At 36.6% G+C, this 22687-nt stretch overlaps 1 protein-coding gene across 4 annotated transcripts in view; it reads left to right on the forward strand.

The window, feature by feature from the left end:
- Positions 1–22687, forward strand: part of nkpd1 (NTPase, KAP family P-loop domain containing 1) — a 107471-nt gene that overhangs the window by 1247 nt on the left and 83537 nt on the right. For all 4 annotated transcript variants that reach the window (XM_048172126.1, XM_048172127.1, XM_048172125.1 and 1 more), the window contains exon 2: positions 76–157. The gene's annotated coding sequence lies outside the window, so the exon portion shown is untranslated. The remainder of the gene's footprint in view (positions 1–75; positions 158–22687) is intronic.

Consider the following 22687-nt stretch of genomic DNA (forward strand, 5'->3'; position numbering starts at 1 on the left):
AAATGCATTTTCCACTTTTCCCTCATCTAATTTAATTCATCAGTTTTACTTTCTCTCTTTTATATTTGTTCCTAGGTGAGGATGAATGTGGATAGAAAAAGTGAAGGGGAAGAAAAAGACAATCCAATCTCCCTCCATTGGAAGAGTCTCAAAACAAGTAAGAAGCGAAACGTTTTTATCTTTCAGATTCAGGTTCCTTCTCAAACTCCTCACCTTGCATCCACAAAATGCATGGGCTTTAAGCAAAAAAAAAAAAAAAAAAATTCCAGCATGTTCCCTTTTCTCAGTCATTCACAGAACATCTGAAAATAATTCGTTTCAAAGAACATGATCTTTGAAGTGTGCTTCCAAAACACAACCTTTTAGAGCCTTGTTACTGTTGCAAAAACCATCATGTTTGACAGGTGCATGTTTCTGGATGCTTCGAAGGTTGATGTTTAGGTCCATATATTCCATGCATGTATATAAAACCCATCTCATATGATTACCAGTGTGTTATGCAGTTATAGTATGCAACCATGCAATGATGCTGATTGTAATGGTTCACTCTTCATAGAAAATAGCTTTAAGAAAAAGAATAGCTGGACTGGATACAAATGGATTATATAAAGTCGGTCTGAAGGGAAATGCACGCATCCACTAAGAGCATACACAACACATAATGAATTACATAAGCAACCCAACTAATGGATATTAATGGGCAATTAACCATGCACAAATTGCCACCAACGAAAATAATTTGCATAGAGCTGCCTCATTTGAGATTATTAGGCATTAGGAGATGTCATCCATTATTAGTGTGGGATATTGTGACTCAGTCTTTTAAGAAATCTTCCTTCATTTAAAGTGGTGAGTGTGGTAAACACTTAAACTCAGACAGTAAAGCCAGCAAAAATGTGCATGAGGTCAGGTCAGTGTAAAGAAGATGCATTAGCTTCCACTCAGACCTTTAAAATCAATGAAAGCATTCTGAAATGACTAGCAATTGAATACCTTTACTTTAAAACACGGAGAACAAAATTAAATCTATACCTCAACGTGTAAAATTCAGCTCTTCTCCTGCAATATCTAGCTAGAGCACAAGTGATCTTCTTCATATATTATATATGACACGCTGATAGCTTTCGTTCACTGTGGTGAGATTCCTACCAGGGATGTCTCCCATTTAATAATGGGAATTAAGTTAATATCAGTAACTGAAAAAGAAAAATTTGAACTTGAATCTATCGATCTATCTCTGCCTGTCTGTCTATATAATCTTCAAACTGTTGTAAACTCCAGGCAAGGTCTTGTCAAGTGGATGAACTTTATTCTTAAAGCTGGAATTGTACTGCAACAGTTAAGGTCTTTGCACACTGAGTCGAAATTTTCGTGTCTGTTTTTTTCTATTCGCCGTCCTAAAAATTTGTCATGTACAGAAACAGTCCGATGCGTATTAATCAATCTGCTGCGAAAAAAAAAATACACAAAACAATACAAAATGGAGTCTTCAAGCAGTGAGGATGATTTTGTTGTTCTCTCTCTTCTTAAAAAGAGATAAAGAAAGAGGAAATATTGTAATTATTAAGTATTGTAAGAACTGTTCCTTTAAATAATCCCTTAGTTCTCTGCAATTAATCAACATGGAAAAGCAGGATAATAATCGGTAACGCTTTAGATTACAGCCCGAAAAGTACTGCGTAATTACAACAAATTTACAGCGTAACTTTCAATAATTATAGTGTAACTATACAGTAAGTATGTGTAAGTATAGGGGAACAATATGTAAATTATTGGGAATAAAGGGGTAACAACCAGGAAAATAACAAATTATTTATACTGTAAATATTTTATAACTAAGGGGTACGTATGACATATAACTAAGGGGTAAGTATGACATTACGGGCCGTAAATTAAAGTGGAGCTTGTTACACTCTTATTTCATATAGTTACAGGGTAAGTAATTAATAAAAAATAAATAAATAAATATATATATATATACGCAAACAGTCATATCACTTGGAAAACTTTATTTGAAAAACAACTTATTTCAAAACAGATTTAAAGTTGCAACACTTCTTATTTGTTTCTCTTGCTTGGCTTCCTCCTCCTCTTGTTCCTCTTTTTCTTTCTTTTCACTGATGAATCTTATTTGCTATTCTGTATTATAAGAAAATACAGTACACCCGGAAATGTGCTCACTGTTTACTCATCTTTTACCCTCATGCCATCTGAGATGTATATGACTTTCCTTCTTAAGATGAACACAAAAAGGATTTTAGGACAAAAAGTAAATCATCTGGGAACGCTTTATAATGCAAGCTCACGTGTTCCTAAAAGTCGAAGCATCAAACAGCACATACAGCAATAACTACAGTAATCCATACGACCCTAATGGATGAATCGATGTCTTCTGAAGTGAAACGATACGTATTTGTAAGAAAAATACCAAATATTTGAATATTTTTAAAACTTTCGACCAACTGTCTCCTGCGCGTGCATGCGAGGGTTGAGAGTTCATGCTTGACGTAACTTGAAGCGTGACGTAAGCGTGCCGAGAAACTCACGCAGATGTTGGATGCCGTCAGTTTTTTTTTAATTATTTTTTTTAGTAATGCTCACAACAAAATAGACAGAATAACAGAGACGGCAGTTCTCGCGCGATTTTCACACAAATCTCCCGCGAGAACGTCATGAAAGCTTCACGTTGCTCATTAATATGCTTTGTCAAACGCAAAGTCGACTCTCATGCAGGCGCTGGTGACAGTTGGTCAGAAGCGAAAAGAGGAATAGCCTAAACCATGAGAAAATTTCGGGGTGTACTGTATTTTCTTATAATACAAAACAGCAATGAGATTCCTTCTTAAGATTCATCAGCTGAGAAACAAGAGCAGGAGGAAGCCAAGCGAGAAACAACAACAACCAAAAAACGGACAAAACTTGTTACTTTCTGTCAGGAAAGTAACTCTTTAGAGTTTGAAATGAGAAGTTGATTTAAAAAAAAATTAATAATAAGTGTTGTAGACCTGTTTTTAATGAAGTTGTTTTTCAAATAAAGGTTTTGGAGTCAGTGATATCAGATTGTTTGCATTTTATTAATTACTTACCCTGTAACTACATGAAATAAGAGGGTAACAAGCTCCACTTTAATTTACGGCCCGTAATGTCATACTTATCCTGTAACTACATGAAATAAGAGGGTAACAAGCTCCACTTTAATTTACGGCCCGTAATGTCATACTTACCCTGTAACTATATGAAATAAGAGGGTAACAAGCTCCACTTTAATTTACGGCCCGTAATGTCATACTTACCCCTTAGTTATATGTCATACGTACCCCTTAGTTATAAAATATTTACAGTATAAATAAGTTGTTATTTTCCTGGTTGTTACCCCTTTATTCCCGATACTTTACATATTGTTCCCCTATACTTACACATACTTACTGTATAGTTACACTATAATTATTGAAAGTTATGCTGTAAATTCGTTGTAATTACGCAGTACTTTCCAGGCTGTAATCTAAAGCGTTACCTAATAATCTAATTTAATATACACAAATAAGCAAAAAAACCCTGATAACCAAATCTTAGATACCAGACACGTTTATTTTTAATCCTTATGCACTTTCTAAGTAGCATTGCAGTTTGGCCCAGTAATTTAGAGCGCTATCTCAGAAAGTAATTGTTAGCTTTGTAAACAGTTTTGATGACCGGGTAGCTGAGGAACAGAACGGCTGATTGCGTATTGATCAGGAGAAGGTGTGCGTTGAAGTCAGGATGGAGGTAGCAGGGCGGAGGGGGCTCCCTCACACAAGGTGAAGGAGGTCAGAGACTCGTTCTGCATCCCAGTGTGAGTTCAAGCGAGGGTGGCGAACAAAAAATGTAGCTGAGATGATGAAGAGACAGTGTATTTGCAGAGGGTTTTTTTCTCCATCCCTGTGTGTGTGAATCAATGAAGGGTCTCTGTAAATAAACACACGCCTCTGCCTTCCTGACCTTCCCATGAGGAATAGTTAATAGTTATGTGGATATTTTATGCTGGGTTACAAGTGCAGTGTTGAATACGGGAAAACACTAAAAAAATTGTGACATGTCAATACTAATTTGACCATTTGAGAGCAGGAGTTAATGTTTTAATTGAATTGAGAATGGGTTTCACACCACCTATGAGAAACACAAAAACAGAAAATGTTTTCTGTAATGTTGTTCTGACCTACATTGCTTTTAGTGTTGTGCCTAGATACTTTATTCAGAAAATCATGAATAATGACAAATAATACATGTTTTCAAATACTACAAACATATTTGTTGGTCTGATGATCTAATTAAAGCAATCAGCAAATCTAAAATTTGAATCAGTATGTCCGCTGAGGAAAGCGATATCTTTGTCTTTGTCCTTTTAACATTTAAGGGGATTTCCCATGACAGCACTAGTCAATGCATGTCAGCTGCGTCTTGTAAGATGCTGCTTAATGTAAAAGGAACTTCCTTGCTTACAACCTTGTTTCAGTCCCTTTCAATTTAAAAGTCTTTGCGACTGACTCACTCATAAAGACAGTCTTTGCCGCCATCTAATGGCGTATCAATGTAACTTTTGCTGAAGTCAAAATCACATCACTATTGGGCCCTTTCTTAATAACAAATACAGCATGTTATTTATATAAAATATTATTTATTGAACAAGAAAATTTAAATGAACAACAGTAGCCATTATAACAGCATAAGAAGTTTGTACAGTTGGAAATAAACACAAGCAAACAGTTCAGTCAAAAGTACAAAAGCAATGTTTTAGTTAGTACAGGATTTAATTTCAATGTAAATATAAAGTTATGAAACTTAATATAGCCCAAAAGCCAAATCGATTTTGTCTGAAACAATTAATAGATTAATGAGACCAAAGATTGCCCATGTGATATACCCGAAACAAATTATACCTCGTGTTTAAACACTATCTACATAAGAGCCAGCGGCAAATTCCCAAAGGACTGGCCGAGATGAAGCTTTTCTCTGTGGGTGCATGAGTGCTGAACTGCCGCTGGCGGCCTGGAGCTCAAATCTGTGAAAGAGGCTAAACAAATTTTCAAATAGTTGCTATGTTTACATATTTGAGTTTCGCATATTTGAGTTCTAAATAACTACATTCTCACCTAAAAACTCTTAAAACTACATTCTGTGACATAATAACAGTAGTATCTGTAAAAATATGGTGGACTTGCTTGTCCGCCATGACATTTGATGAGAGAATGCTGAAAGCAGATTGATTCAAATGGTGAAACAGTTCCCGTGGTGATACTGGTAGAATATAACACAACTGGAAAGACCTCTCAGCCAATCAGATTCGAGAACCAGAATTAACTGTTGTATAAATATAAATGGGATATATATTGCATAAGTTGCATAAAATGATTAGAACCTGTCCTAATACCCACACTTGTGGCATGTGCCCTCGTAATCTTTAATCAAATGAACTTCCCCTCCCTCTTTCAGGGTCATCTCTTCTCTGATGACATGTTTACTGGTGTGAGAACGGGACAATCTGTTAAGATCACAGCAATAACAAACCACAGCTATCCAATCAATTACCAATGCACAAAAGCAAGTCCCACCCTACATTTTTTCTTGTTTGAGAAGCCATTTCACTCAGATATTTATCACAATAGGGAGGCAAAGATGATCACAACTTCCGTTTCATGCCGACTTTAAGACACAAGACACTTTGGACGCTAATATACTTATTGTTATAGTTATCTTTATAGTTATCATCCTTGGTGTGAACAGGCTTTTAACATAGAGGCTAATTTTATGCAACTGGCTCCATGTCTTCCTTGGTCAACCCGCTTTATCAGAAAGACTTTGCTGGTTGAGTGTAATGTTTTGGTCATGAACGGCTATGTTAGTCCACCTGCTAAACTGGTGGTTTCAGCAGGTCAACAATACAGACCTAAGCTAACCTTGACTACAAGTAAAAACCTCAACTTTTTCAGTCCGCTTACAGATTTAGAGACATCATAATGATGATTTTGCCCTGCAGTTTGGAGATTTTACTAATACAAAAACACAGTCTAAGCACAACACCGCAATCCTTGTGATATCAGTCCGGGTTTTATAGAGGTGTAACCCAAATCTTACCTGGAGTTTAATTATCAGGCTTAAGAACGTGTTCTCAGCCCACCAACCAGAGACTAATAAACACTCCGACTCCGATTGAACGCATTAAATATTACCCTGATGGCCCTGGCAACTGGTTATTGATAGTGGAAAAGGAGGGGCGTGTGTGAGAGAGAAAAAGAGAGATGGAGAGAATGAGCAGCCTTGGCGGGTTTCGACACTCACCGCTGAGCTGACGGTGGATGAGCAGGGTGTAATGACAAATGAGTGAAGAGGCCACAGCATGAGGTCCAAACGAGCAAACGGGAGGGAGAGGGAGAGAGAGAGAGGTTCTTCCTCATGCTCTGTAAATAGATAAGATTTGGCTGCTGTCAGTGTTCCTGTGTATTCATCACTATAATGTCTACCTTGGGGTTGGTTAAATGTTCCAAGGAAACATCAAGGTCATTCTCTCGGCTAAATAATGTAATAAACTTTAGCAAACGCCTGATTTGTGTGTTTCTTAATGTGCTGGAAATGACAGAGACACCAAGCTGAGCTCATTGTTGTGAGCGATCTAATAAGCCTCTCTATCTAGTAAATAAGGTTAATGTATTTTGTTGGATCATTTACTTCCTGTGCTTAAAATGCCCTCTGATAAATCTCCCTGTGCAACACAGGATGCTATGTTCTTGTTCTGTTTCCACGATTCTGCACATGGCTCATTAGTTATAGAGGAATGTATGAGGTTAGATGAAGTATTTGAGAAATAAGAAATAAAACAGCCCTAGTTTGGACTGTGAACAAATTGAATTACCGGGTCCGGTGGCAAACTCTGCAAATTTAAAGCGCTCAATTTAAGATGCATCACATGGACTTAATACCCAAACTCCCTGACCTTCGCAATACGAATGAAGCGAGCCGTCATAATGAAATGTAGAAGCGGCGCCTTCCTGCGAGAATGACAGGTGCAGGAAATTACATCATCAAACACTGCCACCTGTCAGTTGATTGCCTGTCCTGTTTTGATGACTCAAGAACTCTTTTGACCTCTGAAGGTTTTATCATGTAGGATTGGAAAACAAACTTGCAATAATATAGGCCCATATATATATACTTTTTTTTTTTTTTTTTTTTTTTTTTTAATTAAATTAAAAATGAAAGCCAAGCCAATAGAAACTGATTGACAGTGCAGATACTGAAATCTGAAAGTGGTTGAGTTATTAGCTGGGTGGTTAATTGGAATGGGAGAACTCAAAAGAGCCCTATCACTCTCCTCTACATTGAATTTGTCAAGATAAAGTTATAATTGTGACCATGAGACTGCTCTCAGAACACAGCATTGAGATTTTCTCAAATTAAACCATTTTGTGTTCTTTTTAAATTTCTTCTCTTCTTGCATCGGCCTAGCAGGGGTCTCAGAATGGATTCAGAGGCATTTGCTGAAGATTTATCACTGCATCTCCACACTTTAGACTGCATAAAAACGGATGCTTGGAAAAAAAATGTTAAATAGTCAAGGCCTGAATGTCACAGGGGAATCGCATTAACATCCTGCAAGGCCCTGGAAGCTTCAGTTCAACCTTGACTGTCACATTACTGGACTTTAGACTGCTCTTCCTTAATGGAGGAACATTAAGATTCACACATGATTTCACCCATCAGCACTCTTAAAACATAAACATGTAGTAGCCAAGACTACAGCAACATTTCAGGATGGGTTCATCTTTAAAAGTCAATTTCAATATCCACTTTATTTTTCAACTTGGAAGTAAGAGGATTTCTGTAAATGTGCAAGACGTCTGATTCATTAGCCGCTATAGGGCAATAATGTGAAGAATAACAAAGTGCAGTAAATGGTAAAATATTTGCGCTACAAACCAGTGTGTTATAATTGACAATACATTAAAATAATAGAGTAGGAAATTCCAGTTTGAAATATGGAGTAGCAAAATGAGCTGTTTTGTACACCTGGATGGGAAATATTCAACAGCTTTTTTGTAGTTAAGACTTTAAGGTATGAGTCCTATACTGAAACCCAAAGACAAAAAAATATTCACAAAAGGATGGATGGATGGATGGATGGATCGATAGTAGGTGGGTGGGTGGGATGGATGGATTGGATAGATAGGAAATATTCAACAGCTTTTTTTTGTAGTCAAGACTTTAAGGTAAGTGTCCTATGTTGAAATTGACTGGTGTACCCAAAGACAAAAAATATTCACGATGAATGGAAGGAAGGAAGGAAGGAAGGAAGGAAGGAAGGAAGGATGGATGGATGGATGGAAGGATGGAAGGATGGATGGATGGATGGAAAGGATGGATGGATGGATAAAAGGAAGGATGGATGGATGGATAAAAGGAAGGAAGGAAGAGGATGGATGGATGGATGGATGGATGGATAAATGGATGGATAGAGACAGATGGACAGATAGACCAATAGTGGATGGATGGATGGATGGATGGATGGATCGATAGTGGGTGGGTGTGTGGTTGGTATGGATGGATTGGATAGGAAATTGTAAAGTTTTAGGAAAGTTTTTTCAAGGTATATGTCTTACATTGAAACTGACTGCAAAGACACAAAACAATATTCACAAAATATGTAAAAAACAAAACAAAAAAACATTTTTACTATTTTTATATATAAATAAAAATGAAAAACTAGATGTTTGAAACCAGCACACAAAACCAATGCTATTGACACACATTTATAAATATATTCATAATACATTTTGTAAAGAATGCTTAAAAACTGTTTTGGGGAATTTTTGTATCCAGCTGTCAAAGTTGTGCTTCAGAGATGATCAGTGTAGTTCATTGATAGCGGGCTGCAGCAAATTCCTCTCAGCTGGTGTGACAAGCATGGTTAACTTTTGTTGTGATAACTGTGGTTCATTTAAGTTCATTCCACCCTTTTTCAAAAGATGAAAGAGAAAGATCTTCTTGGGAACTTCTTAATATTTACACCACATAAATACAGTTTTTTAATGCTGCCATAAATGATGGAAAAATTGCACAATTTTTATGCGTAGCCTTTCATCGTCAAGGTTAGAGTATCCCAGCATGCCATGCCTGTCCCCGTGAGAATTCATTCTGGATTTACAGCTTTCATTCTATGACAAGGCATTCACCTGAGAGACGAATGACCAAGTTAACCAGATATGGAAATGATTGCTCAACAAACCTTAACCGAAGACAGCTGGCCCTCTAATTCAGCTAGACTGACCTTTTCATCAGACCCTCTGTGCAGAGTATTAAAAAGATCTGAAGGGGACAAAGCTATTGAAGCTTAAAAGGCAGGTGAAGCTGAGCTGAATGTGAATGAAACATCCTACCTAGCTTATAATCAACGAACAGGGAGTTTAAACCTACTATGTAAACTACTGTGTAAATCGTTTGACCTTCTGATGAATATAAGTCATTTTAGTATCTGTCTGGCGGCAGTATTGTTCTCAGAACTTAAACTCATTTTACTCAATACCTTGGGTAAATTCTCAACATCTTCTGTTATTAAATGTATTTTCCCATGATGAGAATGTTTACCGATCGCACTACTATGTTGGTGTAACGTAGAAACAAGGAAGAGGAGGATCCAAGTAACAGTTTATTAACCAAAGTAAATCCAGTAAATCCAAAGTAATTTCCTCAGGAACTAGGAACTTTGGGGTGGTACTCTGTGTGTTTCGATCGCAGAGACCAGGGTCTAAATGAAGTTCCAGGTAAAAAATATCCCCCTCAGAAGTCCCTGCTCACGAGGTAGTACTTTTCAAAGTTCAGGAATTTTTGGGGGTGGGACTTGAATACAAAAGTGGACTGAAAAAAATATGACTGATGGACCGACAACGAGGTTCAGGCTTTATTAACTCTCTGGAGTCTGAGGCTGATTTGGGGCTTGGAGAAGTTTTGACATGCCCTGACATTTGTGCTTTTTTCAGTTGTTCATAAACATATTAATGACAAAAGTGTCATTACACTGTATTCAGCACAAACTAGGCTACCATAATATGTGAGGAACATGTATGTACATGTTTGTATTTGTGAAGGAATAATGTTTATGCGTGGTTATTGAAAAAAACAAGGTTGTAGACTAGAGTTTTTGCTTCAAAATTATGTAAAAATTATAATGCCTACTTGTTCATATAAAACAATATATTGATTTAGTTTTTGTAAGACACTTTTTGTCAAGAAACACAGTATGCGTGGAGGCATGAATCATCATGAATAAAGGGTCATTTACACCTGAGAAGACAAAAGAATCACATAATAATGACCTGAAATGACTTGCATATTAATGAGGCCTTTCAGTCAGGTAGGCTGTGAAAAAACCCTCTGTAATCATGTCTCAGCTCAATTTAAAATAATGATATTCTATTATATTCTTTAAAATATAATATATTTCTGTGATGCAAAGTGTCTGAACAATTATGTAACCTCTATGACATTTAATATAGCCTTTTAGCTTAAAAGCATGCATATTTGGAGAAATATTGATGGATTCTTATATGTTTATGTCAATATTCTATACTGAGGAGTAATATTTATTCAATATTTATTATCATCACTATGAGTGCTGGATACTGTGTTTTCAATTCATACTTGCAGCCGGAGGGCGCTCTGTACACCTTTAGTCCACAAATTATTCTAAAGAAGAAGAGGACATTTCAGGAATGGTGTTTTCAATTCATACTTGCAGCCGGAGGGCGCGCTGTGCACCTTTAGTCCACAAATTCATATAAAGAAGAAAGGGAATCAGGAACTAATGGCATGTCTTCTAGAGGTCGCTAACCATGGCTTTAACATCCAGATAAACACAAAAGTATTGCCTCTGAATTTGCATCTGAATGGCACTCACTCCGTGGGCGTGGCCGCATTAGCGGATAATGAGCTGAATCACGGACTTCTGACATGGTTCTCTTTTCATACAGATTACATAAACACAGAATGTTTGTTTTCGATTTGACTTGCATGATTTAAAACCTGACATTTCAACGTTTTTTTAGACATGTCTTTTTTTTGTCATTAGTATTCATAAGTTACAGTTCATTTTCTGAGAACTATCAGATTGGACTTCGTGCAGAGGGAGATGAGAGATCATGCATCATTTTAGTTTTCTTTATTTTACAAAACGCACAACATTGTGTTTTTACTCTGAGTGTACACAAATAAAAGAAGACATTCTATAGTTTCAATTGATATATTACTTATGTCTCTATGACAAGAAATGACGGAGTATTTTAAGTCTGTTTTGCTGCAATGTGAAAAAAATCCTGCAAAACGCGCCGGCGACCTCAGGGAGTTAAGCTTATATGTGGAGGACAAAATCGGGCTCTGAGAACGTCAGTGATGTCTCGCGCTTATAATTCAATGAGTGCGAGACATCACTTCCGTTGTCAGAGCGCGATCAGACCTCACTAAGCAAGTACTGAACGCAGTTGGACATAGTGGTGTTTTAGAGGTAAAAAATAATATAAATACTGTTCGGTTTCTCGTACAAACCGATCGTTTCGTGTCTTAGGACATCAATGTGTCGTCACGAGCCGCAGGGTTTAATTTGGATTTGTCTAAGCAAGTTTTATTGACTCTTATAGATGGAGTTCCCATTCACTCGCATTATTTGACTGACAGACATCAACGGTTGCAGTTAAAAATCATCATTTGTGTTCTACTGAAGAAACAAAGTCACCTACATCTTGGATGCGCTGGGGGTAAGCAGATAAACATCTAATTTTCATTTTTGGGTGAACCATCCCTTTAACTTGATCAATAGTGACATTTAAGACTTTTACGTTGTTACAGAAAAAAACGCAAATTTCAAAAAAAATAAATAAAAAATACTGCTCTTTTGAACTTAAAGAATCCTGGAAAAACATATGACATTTCCCACAAAAATATTATGCAGCGCAACTCGTTACAATAATGATAATAATACAAAATGTTTCTTGAGCAGCAAATCAGCATATTAGAATGAACTCTGAAGGATCATGTGACACTGAAGTCTGGAGTAATGATGCTGAATTCAGCTTTGCCACAGCAGGAATTAAATACATTTTAAAATATATTAAAATAGTAAATAGTTATTTTAAAATGTAGTAATATTTCACAATATTACTGATTTTACTGTATTTAGACCAAATAAATGCAGCCTTGGTGGACTTTTTAATAAACTATAAATAATCTTACAGATCCAAACGCTTGAAGGGTATGAACAAATAATGCTCTTCTAAGAAATAAGAAAGCCAAGTAAACTCATCCCACAAATGTTGTAGTTTGATTTGACAGTGTTGCTAAAATATTTTTCATTTTATTTAGATGAGGAATCTGGAACATTTTTAAAACAGTTACCTAACAAATAACCAAACTGCAATGTTGTACAAACATGTTGTAAAGCTGTGAACATCACTTCACTTCCATGCGGCACAGTTTCTGTACAAGCCACTGAATTTCCTCTCTCCATTTTGTGTTTACGAGCTTGTAAATAACCCGGAACAGACCATTCTGCGGCAGAAGTCATATCTGCTTATCATAATAAATAAATAAATAAATAAAAACTCCCTGGATCCCAGCCAGACCACTGAGGTTATGCAGGAGGAGAAGGAAAGTTTGACACCCTGCCTGACGGGACCCTAGAGAAGCTCAGTGATAATGCATAAAAATGTGGAAATGTCAAGTCCACAAAGATGTAGGAAATGAGATGAAAAAACAGTATTAATATTCCATTGCGGTGCGGGATGAGAAAATGTAAGGAGAAGAGAAGAGTGGGAACGAGCCGGTGTGAGACAAGCACTAGAGAATGACAGAGACAAATAAGAGAAAGCCAATATAAGAGTGAATGGGAAATGAAGGGAAAACTAAATATAGAGTTTGTGTGTGCGAGGGAGAGAGAAAGAGATTAGGAGAGGAGAGGGAAGGTGTCATGTTCACAGCCGCAGCGGGGTGTGACATCCACAGTGGTGTTCTGTGATAATGGCGTCGTCGGCTGAATCGAGGAGCCGACTATTTCGCTTTCGTCTTCCGCTCAGCCCTCCTGCCTCGCCTCCGGTTTGCCCACCTTTATCTTTTGAAACGTTTTTTTTTTTTTTTTTTTTTTTACTTCAGTGTATTTTTTTTTCCCCGTGTTTGTTTTTGTTGTTCTCATTTATTGAAATCTCTGATGCTTTGAGGCCTCTGCAGTATTGAGCCGTAGACGATTTGGCAAATGAATAAAACATGTCACATAGCGTCTGCCTGTTTCTCTGTTATTTGTGAATCTGTGTATTTGTGTGTGTGTTTGCTATATTTACAGTTTGTGCTATGGTTTTGATTTTATGTCGACATGAGCCTGAGGGTGAAGACATTGAGCTGCAGCATTGTCTATTCAGTAAAGAATCCACCTCGGTCTGTATTAATTCATAGGAACAAAACTCCCTAACTGAGCAATTACTTCAATATCTCACTCACCTCGACGAGAGCCATTTGACATCTGAAACACAATGAAAGCTGGTCAACCTCTGCCTACACGTTAACATAACACAGCGGATAAAACATTTATTCCTATCTTTGTTGAATGCCCTAAACAAATAGGTCCCTGAAAAGTGTAGTTTTCCTAACAACAGGGCTGAAAGGCTTCTGTTCCTGAGAGATGGAAGAACAAATTTTACCAGTAGAGGAGTGGAATAGTCTATTTGAACAACTAAACAACTGAGATGCCTTGACTTAAGCATGCAGTACCGTTCAAAAGTATGGGGTCAGGAAGATTTTTTTTTCTTTTCATTTCTTTCTTTTTTTTTTTTTTTTTTTCAAAGACATTAATATTTTCCTTCAGCAAGGATGCATTAAACTGCTGTTCTTTTGAACTGGCTAATCATCAAAGAATCCTGAGGGAAAAAATGTATCACAGTTTTCACAAAAATATATTAGGCAACAACTGTTTTCAACATTGATAATAAGCATGAGCAGCACATTTCAGAAGGATCATGTGACACTGAAGACTGGAGTAATGATGCTGAAAATTCAGCTTTGCATCACAGGAGAAAATTACATTTTAAAATATTAAAATACAAAATAGCTATTTTGAATTGTAAAAATATATTTAACTGTATTTTTGATCAAATAAAAGCAGCCTTGGTGAGCATAACAGGCTTCTTTCCAAAATATAAAAAATCTAATAAAAGAAAGACCCAAAACGTATAAACTGTAGTGTATATACCTGAGAAATAGAGATATTTTTTGTATAGCCGTGGATTGATGCCTCTCTTAAAATCACTATAGAATGAAATTCGTAAAAAGAAAAAAAGAAGAAAAGTGGGTGTTACTTACGAGAATGGAGTCAGGTGGTTGGACAGCTTGATGACATCAGCAAATAAAGTTGTATTAGAGCATTGCAACATCGAAATGACTGATGAAATATTACCTAGACCAAATTTCGTCAGCTCATTAGTGGGTGATTAATTGCCTTGAATGCGATTAATATTTGCCTCCAACAAAGTTCAGACAGTATGGGAAAATGGGAGGTTGAAGTCCTGAGAAAGAGAGAGAAATAAGTACAGTTAAAGCTGCAGTCTGTAAGTTTTGCCTCTTTGTCGTCATCTCTGTTTGAAACCTGCAATTGCAGTTATTTGCGGAATTATCATCTTTATGTGGGTTGTGCATCGGCATGACTCCTCAGCTAATGTTTGCTATCAGTCACCACACTGGTGGATACTGTACTTCAGAATCACAGATTCTATGTTTTGGAAAATGTATGACCAAAATATGAATTTTCACCTGAAAATGTCATCTGAACAAGTAAGTAATATGTCTGGAACCAACATGTCTGACCAACTGAGAAAAAAAGCATTGCAATAAGGCTCGCTGCCAATGGTGATTAAATCTAATGACCATGCAAATGATTATTATTGTTATACTTTGTTCTCAAATTGTTAATGTTAACAACATCAGCATTGCATGACTATGTGTATACCTGTAGATTCCAATTTCTGTAGCCACTCCAGAGTCCGAAATCTTTTGTTTTTGACTACGAATTAATCTCCAGTTGTCACTGAAGATTGTCATTTGGACCTTTCTGGATTACAATCCGTCATCAAAATGATAAGTTAGAAAACTGTGAGAAAAGGCTATAAATGATCCGCTACCAGCAGCATCCTCACATGCCATGTAGCCTACAAGCTGGGACTCCTTTATGTAAACAGACGTGAAGTAATGATGCAAAGACGAACGGCGCCATGCTTGAATTTCCCGTGGAAACCTACCAGTACCACTCTAATTAGAAAACATTATTACAAGCTTACCATTGTGAATCGGGCTATCAAGATAGTTTTGAACACTGGCTGGTTTATGCACTTGCTCAAAAATTGATTTTGGATCATTTTTAACCAAAATAAGAAATTGCAGCTTTAAAATGTTGTTAAAAGGTCAATATAGTGCTAAATAATTAGTGTTCACTTCACATTATGGTGCTATCAAAATGACCAAGTTCACTCTGAAGAATAAACGGTTAACAAATTACCTCTTTTATTGAAGCCACAACATCTTTCAGACCAGCAGAAGGACTTGCTTGGGTTGGTTCAGTACCTTTTAAATTACACTTGTCAATGAGGATGTCAGAACATGGCATAATGGATGATGCAAAACACAGAGCCAAATGCTGTCAAAATGTCAACAATATATCTGAAAAGCAACTATTAAAAGGAACAGGGCAATTGCACAGCAACTGCATTTATCTAAAGGCCAGGAATTTATATTAAAGGCATAGTTCACGTAAAAATGAAAATTCTGTCATTATTTACTTATCCTTATGTTGTTCCAAACCTGTATGTTTTTTCTTTCTTCTGTGGAACACAAAGAATGTTGGTAACCAAACAGTTATGGTTTTACCAAATACCATTGTATGGACAAAAAACAAGTATGCTGTATGGTATGGACAAAAGACATTTAGTGCAAGACATTTCTAAAAATGTTTATGTTCCACAGAAATAAATGATATGCAGACAGGTTTGGGATGACACGAAGATAAATAAATGAAGACAGAATTTTCATTTTAAGTTGAACTATCCCTTTAAGAAAGTAAATGGGGTCAATTTTAAAGCATGATGGGAGTAACGAGGGCAGAACTTTGATGTTAGCCATCCTCTGGAAAGTAGCTGATTGCTGCTGCTCTGTCAGAAATCATAGTGACAAGAAGTTCAAGAACAGACATTAGCCCTCAAAACTTTCAAAACCAATTAGGAGTGTGAGGCTTCAGACAAATCCGCTCAAAAGCTCGCCTGGATCTACTGAGAGCTCAGGGGGACACGCGTTTAGCTCGCTATAAGCATCTAAATCACTTCCTCTGTCTTTCTGTTTTAATAAACAAACCAGTTGTCTTGTATAATCTGCAAAAGAATTAACAGAGTGAAAGACAAATCCAATTACCTTATCCATTTATTGCTAATGCCCACGTGGTGCTAAGTGGCGCCCTGTCAGTATGTATTTACAATCTGCTATTTGAGAGAAGTTTGAAGGTTTATTAAAACAGAGAGAGAACAAACTTTCGTTCATGGTTGTTTAGAGATAAATGTCAATGTAACAGCGACTTAATGGATTATCCTCTTTCATTTGGCCTTCTTTTCTGTCATTACAGTGTATAGACCTCATTTATTGTCTTGAGACCACATAAATGTGGCCTTTATTTTCATCTGGATCTGGGTCTTGGCTGAAAAGAAAGAGAAAAAAAATGTCCCTAACCATACACAACAACTGAATGTTCGGACAATTGTTTAGTTTCTATTTCTGTCGTGTTTGCCCTGATTAGCTCCGCCCACTGCGTAATCTCATTGGTCAACAATCTCACTGCACATAACTGTGATTAAAAGTTTCTCGTTCAGTGTGGACAGACAAATTGCCTGGTGCTGGAAACTTCTGTTGCTTAGCACACTGTGTAAAGATGCAGTAATTCTGAACAAAATATTTTGTTTGAAAATGCCATTGTAAGCAAACACTGGAACAGGGCCGAAGCTTCTGGCACAGATATTCTCAGGAGAACTAATCAAAAGAAGGTAAATGCCCAACACATTCTCACAATCTCCAACTATACAGTGAGGCGCTGAAAATATATATATATATTTTTTTATCATTTATACATCCTGTCTCTCTCTCTTTGATAATCTGTCGTCACCCCTCCTCTGCTCATGGATCCTGTCGGATGAGGAGGTGTGGAATATTGCACCCCCATTAAAAATGATCACTCCGTGGTGTTCTCAGCTAAACACACACCGAACACACACTGGGCCTGACAAGACCATCACCGGGCCGACACTGGCAATATTCCAATTTTAGGCCCATAAAAGAACCCTGTAATGGGGACAGTTTCATTACGGCTGTTCCTGAGGAGAGAGAGGAGGTGAAAAAAATAATAACATGACCTTGGGCTGTCAGGACAATTTCAGCGTATGCCGCAAGTCCCTTAGCAACCCAAACATGAGCAGTGGGTACCGCAGGACTGAAAATTTGCCTCATTTATGAGATGGGAAGTGATGGAGCAAAATAAGAGGCGTTAGAAAGGAACCGCACAGTCATATGAAAATTAATTTAACAATACTGTATAAAATGAAAACACATATAAACGAAAGACTGAGAAGTTCATTAAAGTTTATATTTAATTAATGACATTTAAATGTATTCATTTAAATTATTAAAAATTCATTTAAATGTATTTACAAAATAAGACTTAAATGTACAGAGACAATATTCATTCTATTAACACTCATTAATTTTATATTATATTATTATAAATTCATATAATATGAAAGAGTGAGAACTTCATTAAAATGTACATTTATTTATTGGAATTTAAATATATTCACAAGAGTTAGATATATTATATTACATTATATTATATTATATTATATTACAATTAAACTAAATAAAAATTGTAAGACTTATATAAAATTAAAACTTAAACTTTAAAAAATAAAAAAAATTAAAAAATATTCATAAAATATACATTTTATATAATTAATTGTTATTAAATATTATAAAAACAATTGTGAATATATACAAATATAAAATTATGAAATCTAAAGTCAATATGAAACCACTTTGCAACCAACTTTTTATCTATAACGACACATTTCTGGGTAGATACCTGGATCACCTCAGCTGCAAATGTCATGTGACCATTGACATCATGACAACACTGATTGCTTGATGTCACCATACGAATGTACACAGTCCTAAACCTTTAGTGACTATGAGCTGTGATGTTAAAGGTTGCAGACAAGAAACACTAACGTCACAACATCATGAGACTTAACACTGCCTCTCTGAAACAGATCAAATCAATTAAAAGTTTGGGATCCTCTCACTTTTGTTGCTTTCTGGTAAAAACCGGTTTGGTTTGGAGAGCTGAGTGGCGTTTGGACTGAAATCTGATCACTTGTGCTCTATAATGTGGGATTATCTCTACATATGTACTTTGGTGGCCATATGTTGAACAGCTGGAAGCTCATACCATAGAACGGCACTATGGTCTGACAGAAAACCAATCAGAAATGGCAGACAGATGTTTTTTATTTCATCAATGAGGACTCATCCAAGCATACATACAGCTGTTGTATCCAAAGAACAAACTTTAGTTCAAACATATGTTTACTTGAGTGATGAAGACAAACTACTTTTAATACTATTTATCTGAGTTTTTGTGTCACGAGTTGTGCAATACTGAAGCTTACGATGGTGAAGAGTCGACAAACGAAAACTCAGGAGATCGCTGGAGAATAACATACAACCATATTAACACTGGCAATACCGGACAAAGAACTGAACAATCACAAGGCTTAAATACATGGGGAATGTAATCAAGGATACATGGAACAGGTGTGGGAACTAACCAGAGAAACTAACTAGATTAGAACTAAGTGTACATTTACACAGCAACGATGTACTAAAAAAGGAAAGGTTTTTTTGTGTACAGACTACAACGTTGTCAAAACGATCCCCATTCACATGGATCCGCAAAATGATTAAAAACTCTGTATTCTGCTGCCAGGCCAGTAGTTGGCGATGTCACTTTGTAAAGAAAAACTACATGCCTATAAACTGAACATGTAATACGCCTCCGTATGACGTCAAAGTTTCACAAATTTGAGTTTTTGTAGTTTACACAGAGACAATAACGGTCTCTTTTTCATAAACTTGCACTTTGAAACGCGTTTTCAAAAGTTTGCGTTTTCAAGCCGCTAAAACGCCGTTGACGTGTAAATAAATGAGCAAAATGCATTTTTAGTGCAGGCAAAACAGGAACAGAACACAGAGAAAACTAAACTAAAACTGAACATAATCATTACAATGTGTATGTATCATCATAATTTAAAGGAACAGTTCACATAAAAATTAAAATGTAGTCATCATATACTCACCCTCATGTCATTCCAATCTTGGATGACTTTCTTTCTACAATGGAAACAAAAGGACAACATTTATATATGGACTATGTTTATGATCCTTGTATAATGCTTTTACACTCCATTTTAATTTAAAAAGTGTCAGTCCCTATTCACTGCATGAAAAAAGCAACCAGTATGTTATTCACAGAAGAAAGATGTTAGAATTGCCTGAAATCTTTACGAGTGCCATTTCAGTGTGTTCATTGCACTGCCTTGGGCATACAATTATTAACCCTCTGGAGTCTGAGGCTGATTTGGGGCCTGGAGAAGTTTTGACATGCCCTGACATTTGTGCTTTTTTCAGTTGTTCATAAACATATTAATGACACAAGTGTCATTACACTGTATTCAGCACAAACTAGGCTACCATAATATGTGAGGAACATGTGTGTACATGTTTGTGTTTTTGAAGGAATAACGTTTATGCGTGGTTACTGAAAAAACAAAAAACTTAAGTCACTGATATAAGGCCAATAAAAGTATATTAAATCTGTGTTCACAAGACTTTTGGGTATTGAAGGTTGTAGACTAGAGTTTTTGCTTCAAAATTATGTAAAAATTATGCTGACTACTCTTTCATTTATAACAATATACTGATTTAGTTTTTGTAAGACACTTTTTGCCAAGAAACACGGTATGCGAGGAGGCGTGAATCTCCATGAATAATGGCTCATTCTCACCTGTGAAGACAAAAGAATTGAATAGTAATGACCTGAAAAGACTTGCATATTAATGAGGCATTTCAGTCAGGTAGGCTGTGAAAAAAAACTTCTGTGATGTCTCAAGCTCATCATGGTATATGAAACATACAGAAAAATTTTATTACAATATAAAATAATGGTTTTATATTATACTTTAAAATATAATGTATTTCTGTGATGCAAAGAGTCTGAATATAGGCTTTTAGTTTAAAAGCATGCACATTTGGAGAAATATAGGATTCTCATATGTTTATGTCAATTTTCTATACAGAGGAGTTATTTTTTATTTAATATTCATTGTTATCTCTATGAGCGCTGGTGTTTGCAATTCATACTGCAGCCGGAGGGCGCTCTGTGCATTTTAGTCCACAAATTCACCTAAGAAGAAGACGATATTCCATGAATGGTGTTTACCAATTCATACTACAGCCGGAGGGCGCTAAAGAAACAAAAACTCACTTAAAACTTATCAATAGAAGAAAACAAACAGGAATTTACTGAATGTCTTCCAGAGATCGCTAACCATGGCTTTTTCATCCAGATAAACAATTTTCAAGGCAATAAATACACGATTGAGATGATGAATGCATGTGTTGTCTCTGAATTTGCCTGTGAATAGCGCTGGCTCCGTGGGTGTGGCCGCATTAGTGGGTAATGAGCTGAATCACGGACTTCTGACATGGCTCTCGTTTCATACAGATTACATAAACACAGAATGTTTGTTTTCGATTTGACTTGCACGATTTAAAACCTGACATTTCAACGTTTTGTTAGACATAAGTATGAATTTTTTGTGATTAGTATTCACTAAGTTACACTTCATTTTCTGAGAACTATCAGATTGGACTTCGTTCAGAGGGAGATGAGAGATCACGCATCATGTTAGTTTTCTTTATTTTACAAAAAGCACAACATTTTGTTTTTACTCTGAGTGTATACAAATAAAAGGAGATATTCTATAGTTTCAATTGATGTATTACTTATGTTTCTATGACAAAAAATGACGGAGTATTTTAAGTCTGTTTTGCTGCAATGTGAAAAAAAACCTGCAAAACGCGCCGGCGCGTTTTTAGACCTCAGAGTGTTAAAACAAAGCTCAAAATGACAAAAAAAAGCAAGAGAATGCCAAGATACACCACAAAGTGAAGCCACGTCCATCTGAAGGCTATAGTTAAAGTGAGAGAGACTCACAGGGGGCATGTCTCTAACACATGTTAATGGATCCTGGCATTTCTTTGAACATGAAAAAATGATCTTCTCTCTCTCACTTGCTGAGAAAAAAGGAGGGGAAGGAAAATATCTATCTACCTATCTATCTATCTATCTATCTGTCTATCTGTCTGCCTGCCTGCCTGCCTGCCTGCCTGCCTGCCTGTCTGTCTGTCTGTCTGTCGCAGAACCTGATTTCACCAAGTACAACATGTTCCTCATGGATCAACATCTCTGTTGATCCTAGAACAACATCCAAATCAGATTTGAGGAACAAGTTTACAGTTTATGTCAAGTTTAGGCTTACAATCAGGGTTTGATGCTTTAACATCAGTGTTATTCACCTATCACTTCTTTCTGATTTTGTCTAAAAGCACTTCAACAACCAATAAGAAACATTCTGAAAATTTCCCCAGCGACTAATCCAAACACCCTGGCAACCACCTAGCAACACCCTTGCAACCACCCAGAACACCAACCTATAGACCTTCTGCGTCAGAGAAACAAGTGTGTGGCCATCTTTAGAATTTTGTGTTTGAACTTCCGTTTTTGCGATAGATTTGTATATATCTATGGCATCGCTGTCGAAGAGTAATAAGCTGGTGAAGTGGATTTACTGATTGTAGAGTTAATGAAAGTTATCATAGGGATTGTAATGTTTGAAGAGGATGTCATAACAAATGTCAGTAGACTGGGACGATCTATTATTCCGTAAGATCTTACCTTCATGCTTTGGTAATACAAACCAGAACACAACGAGTGCAGCGCTGAGAAGGGACGGGGCTACATAAGGTATATAACACCCTATCAAAGCCCTAAGAAAACACCCAGAGTACCCTTGCAACCACCTGGCAACAATCTTAGCAATACTCTTGCAACCCTCCAGAACATCTTAGCAACCACCTAGTAGCCTATATCAATTATCTAACATTGTTATGGCACATCGTGATCTAGTCTCTTTACATCTAGTCTTGTAGACATTGATTTAATATGCTTCAGGTTCAGGATTAAGCTCCTTTGGTTTACAACACACGCACAGTTGCCACTCATCATCGAGACTGGATGGCCTTGACCTCTGCTCTTTTGTGCCATGTGTACATGTCAATGTGAGCTGGGTTATCAATCTTCCTCCGCTATTCCATGGCCAATCAATCTTCATACGCATGGTCATCTGTCCATCCATCCATCCTTCTTTCAATTACCTCTTTCCGGGATTGGTTGGCTGAAATCTCCAGACTTATTACTGATAGCTGCTTGTCCATCCTGTCTTCCACATCTTTTTCTTTGACAGTTGACCTCCACCGT

The sequence above is a fragment of the Megalobrama amblycephala genome, linkage group LG21, assembly GCF_018812025.1.
Source record: "Megalobrama amblycephala isolate DHTTF-2021 linkage group LG21, ASM1881202v1, whole genome shotgun sequence".
Taxonomy (NCBI): Eukaryota; Metazoa; Chordata; class Actinopteri; order Cypriniformes; family Xenocyprididae; genus Megalobrama; species Megalobrama amblycephala.